The sequence below is a fragment of the Notolabrus celidotus genome, chromosome 2 (genome assembly GCF_009762535.1).
Source record: "Notolabrus celidotus isolate fNotCel1 chromosome 2, fNotCel1.pri, whole genome shotgun sequence".
Taxonomy (NCBI): Eukaryota; Metazoa; Chordata; class Actinopteri; order Labriformes; family Labridae; genus Notolabrus; species Notolabrus celidotus.
The window spans coordinates 38,765,943-38,771,204 of record NC_048273.1 but is presented as its reverse complement, the minus strand read 5'-3'; positions in this window follow the sequence as shown (position 1 = coordinate 38,771,204).

The window sequence follows — 5,262 nt, the reverse complement described above, 5'->3', positions numbered from 1 at the left end:
TTTCGAACACAGATGACAAAAACATTCTCTTCTTCTCACAATTTTTTTTTTTTTGATTGCCGATAAAAAAACAACATTTGTTGTCTAACATTTTTGAAGTCTCCTGTTTTCTGCACTGGAGATCCTCTGACATAAATCAGAGTGAATTGGGAAATGATTCCAGCTCAGAACTCTGATGACGGCCACAGGCTGAAGTGTCTCCTCCTGTCTCAGCTTCTCATTAAAGTCTTTGAAGTGCCTTCGGCACTGTTAGTGCCTGTAGGACGGCTCAGTTAAACCTCATGGACCTGTGCAGCAGACAAGCAGCACAGAAGGCCACCCGCTCTGTCAGTCAGAGCGTATTCCCCTCCGTCTGTACGTCAGGTTCTCACTGTTGGTTCATATACTACTCCCTGTGAGGCGTAATATATTAAGACACACTCATGCTGTCATTAATATTTTTCCTGAGACCTCGGGTCAGTGTTGGTGTTTCTTTAATGATCAGGATGTTAGAATGATGATGGATGTGACATCATTTTAACGCATGTAATAAATGAGCCAAATCCAGCACTGTATAGATTTTGTGACTGCATGGATTTGATTTTCTTAAAAGGTCAACCTGGGTGGTTATGTTCCCCTTCGCATGTCTTACATCATCTTGTATCTACGCTGTGCAGCAAAGCCTTCTTCCCTGGAGGACAAATAAAGTTGAACATAAACTTTTTACAGATTCCTGGTGCTGAAAACAAATTGAAGGCATGCCAGAGTCTCTTCCAACAGACTAAATGATTTAATGTAATGTGAGCAGGCTCTTGGCAGTGGCACTTTATTCTGTGGCACTTAACTTAGACTGGCTCTAACTTCTTTTAAGACTTCAGAGAAACTCAGAGATATGAAAGCCCACTTCTGCCAGAATCAAACAAAAAGATGAAAACTTGATGATCAAACATGCTCATGTGAAACGACAATTATGAGATTTTAAAAAACATAATTAGGAAGTAAAATGTCATAATATTGAGATAAAAGTCATATCAGCAGGGACTTTGTTTGGAGCAGGGCCAGAGGGTCATTGGTTGAAGACCCATCACAGAACAAGTTTTGAAATTGGGCTGGTTCCTAGAGAGGTCAATCAACCAATCTTTACTTACAGTCCTATGAATAAGTTTGGGCACCCCTCTGAGGCTGCATAATCATTTACTCTGTCTTCACAGAAAATGATCAAAGTGGCATGTCATTCATTGTCTAATCAAAGCTGAGTACTGGGGTGTTTTCCACACAAAAACTTTAAGTGTAGCAATACTAAATTGTATGAAATTAAATCAGATGTCAAAAATAGGCTGTGCAAAAATCTGGGCACCCTTGTCATTTTATTGATTTGAATACCTGTAACTACTTAACACTGATTTATTGGAACACAACATTGGTTTGATGAGCTCATTTAGCATTGAACTTCATAGACAGGTGCATCAAATCATGAGAAAAGGTATTTAAGGTGGCCAATTTCAAGTTGTTCTTCTCTTTGACTCTCCTCTGAAGAGTGGCGACATGGGGACTTCAAAACAACAAATGACCTGAAAACAAAGATTGTTTAGCATTATGGTTTAGGGGAAGGCTACAAAAAGCTATCTCAGAGATTTCAGCTGTTATTTTTCACTGTGAGGAACATAGTGAGGAAATGGAAGGCTACAGGCACAGTTCTTGTTAAGGCCAGATGTGGCAGGCCAAGAGAAATATTTGAGAGGCAAAGGCGAAGGATGTTGAAAATGGTCAAAAACAACCCACAGACCACCTCCAAAGACCTACAAGATCATCTTGCAGCAGATGGTGTCAGTGTCCATCGTTCAACAATTCAGTTCACTTTGAACAAGGAAAAGCTGTACGGGAGAGTGATGCATAAGAAGCCTTTTCTGAGCACACGGACAGAAACAGAGTCACTTGAGGTATGCAAAAGCACATTTGGACAAGCCAGCTTCATTTTGGAATAAGGTGCTGTGGACTGATGAAACAAAGATTGAGTTATTTGGGCACAAGCACCGTTATGAATGGTGGTGAAAGAACACAGCATTCTAAGAAAAACACTTGTTACCCACAGTAAAATTTGGGCGAGGTTCCACCATGCTGTGGTGCTGTGTGGCTAGTGCTGGTACTGGGAATCTTGTTGAAGTTGAGAGTCACATGGATTCCACTTAATATCAGCAAACTCTTAAAAATAATGTTCAAGAATCTGTTCCAAAGTTGAAGTTACTCCGGGGCTTGATATTTCAACAAGACATGACCCAAAACACTGCTCAAAATGTTCTCCGGCATTCATGTTGAGGAACAAGTACAATGTTCTGGACTGGCCATCCCAGTCCCCAGACTTGAATATCATTGAAAATCTGTGGGATGATTTGAAGCGGGCTGTCCATGCTCAGAAACCATCAAGCCTAACTAAACTGGAGATGTTTTGTCAGGAAGAATTGTCCAAAATACCTTCATCCAGAATCCAGACACTCATTACAGTCTATAGAAAGCTTCTAGTGGCTGTTATTTTTGCAAAAAGAGGCTCTACTAAATATTGATGTGATTTTTCTGTTGGAGTGCCCAAATTTATGCACTTGTCTAATTTTGCTTTAATGCATATTGCACATTTACCGTTAATCCAAAAAACATAATTTCACCACTGAAATATTACTGTGTTATCAGTTATTTGATATATCAAAATGAAGTTGCTGATACAAACACCCAATGAAAATAATGGAAATTGTCAGGGGTACCCAAACTTTTTCATATAACTGTATATGGTGCCAAATCACAACAAACGTTATCTGAGGACGCTTTACGAACATAGCAGGACTAGACCATACTCTATGTTCTATTATTACCAAAGACCCAACATCAAGACAGGATCAGGTCCAGTTCCATCTTACAGACAGGTCTCAGTCTGATCTCATCTTAATCCACCATGAGCAGAGCACTTTGCAGCATTTAGCAAGTTACAGTGGCAAGGACAAACTTCCTTTAACAGGCAGAAACCTCCAGCAGGACCAGACTCATGTTAGACACACATCTGCTGAGAACGAGTTGGAGAGGTGCCAGTTCACTTTCAGCACTGCCGAGGTGCCATTGAAGCAAGGCACTGAACTGCAACAGCTTGAGGTGTTCTTCTGTGTGCAGCCCCCTCACTCTGACATCACTCTGTTAGTGCATTCCCATAGGCTCCTGTTTGTGTGATTTCAAGCCTGTATGTGTTTTGCGTATTTTGACAGGGTGAAAATTTCTAATTTCAAAGTTTATAAAATCAAATTAAATTTGAAGAAATAAGAAATATACTTCTAAATAATGAAATTAAATTAAACATTTTGAGAGAAAATAAGTGATCATTTTCAGATGAAAAGTCATAACGCTGAAATAAACTGTAAAGTTATTCTAAAAGTCATGGCTTTGAGTTACAAGGTGATAAAATAAGGATATAAAAAAATCCCAATTATTAGTTTTGAAGTCAACTTTTTGAGGTAAAAATTTTAAATGATGAGATTTAAGGTCAAAGTGATGAAGTTGGTCATAATAATAAAATCAAAGTCATTGCTTTGAATTACAAAGATGGGTTTTCATCACTTTATGTTGATCCTTTTATCTTCAGATGTCTGCATATCTGAATATTGTGACTTTTATATTCTATAACAGTGCTCTTTATCACATTATTCCGACAGTTTTTCTTAAAATAATGACATAAAAATAGTTTTTTTTAACCATCAAGTCCAAGTTTTGACCTTTTTATTGGTTGAGATGGACTTCCTTACTGTTAACTATTGGTGCCAGAGTGCTTTCATAGATGTTTGTCCCCTTAATTTGACCTCGATCTGTTATATATTTGAGTTCTGCTCTGGTTTATTGTCCATTTAGGAGATGTTTTGAGCACATTTTATTTCATGGGACTTTATTTTTGGAGTATTTCAAGCCAGGCCTGGATACCAAATTCCCCTCAGGATGGTAAAGCTGAAGTTGAAGTTGGGGCTGCAGACAGACGGGCTTCAGATAGAAGAGAGGGAGTTCTTCTTTGTGTTTTCTTTTTAAGAACTAACTGGACTGAAACTAAAGACAAAGACAGGTCCAAGTGGGAGATGAGATCAGACTTATCCTGCCAACATTTAGCTATCTCTCTCTCTCACACACACACACACACACACACACACACACACACACACACACACACACACACACACACACACACACACACACACACACACACACACACACACACACACACACACACACACACACACACACCGGGAGAGTTTTCTCCTGCCTCTTATCTGCCTATCCTGTTAGAGCTCCCCCACATTAGTGAGATAAAGCAGCACTTAGCAGCACTTAACCTGCCTGTGTGTACGGCTGAATTAGATTTGATGGGAGAGGAAGACACAAAAACCCACACCTCAGCAGGAGGTCAACAACCCGGTTCACTATCACTGAGAGAGAACGGTAAAAGCATTCTTAATTTTTAATAGTCACTATTTTCATTATAAACAGTAGTTATAAATCAGTTTACAGACAGCTTTCTGTTTTCATGCCCCCAAACTCTGAACTCTGCCTCTGGACATTAAACTGCGAGCTCTCTGGGGTTTTTAAAAGTAAACTAAAGACTTCACTTTTTCACCTGGCTTTTAACTTGGAGCAATTTCCTTTTAGCCCTGGACTGTATTATTACCATTACGACCATTGTTTTAGCATTATTTTACTTTGTTTTATTTTATTCTATCTTATTTTTATTTGTTTTCTGTTATTTTTCTGATTTTATTTCATACATTTTATTGTTATAATTTTACTTTATCTTTGTATCTTGTATTTAATTCATTTTAAAGTATTGATTTTATTTAATTTTCTTGTATATATATGATTTTATTTTGTTTTATTTTTTGTTATGATTTTATTTATTTTTCTGATATTTTTCAGTTATTTCTCTGATTTTATTTTATTGATATTATTGTAATTTATTTTATTTCTCTGATATTTCTCTGATTTGATTTTATTAATATTATTGTAATTTATTTTATTTCTCTGATATTTCTCTGATTTGATTTTATTAATATTATTGTAATTTATTTTATTTCTCTGATATTTCTCTGATTTGATTTTATTGATATTATTGTAATTTATTTTATTTCTCTGATATTTCTCTGATTTTACTCTAATGATTTTAGTATATTTTTCTGATATGTATCGGAATTTATTTTAATTTTATTATTGTAATTAATATTTCATTTTCTGATATTTATCTGATTTTATTTGTTGAATTTATTG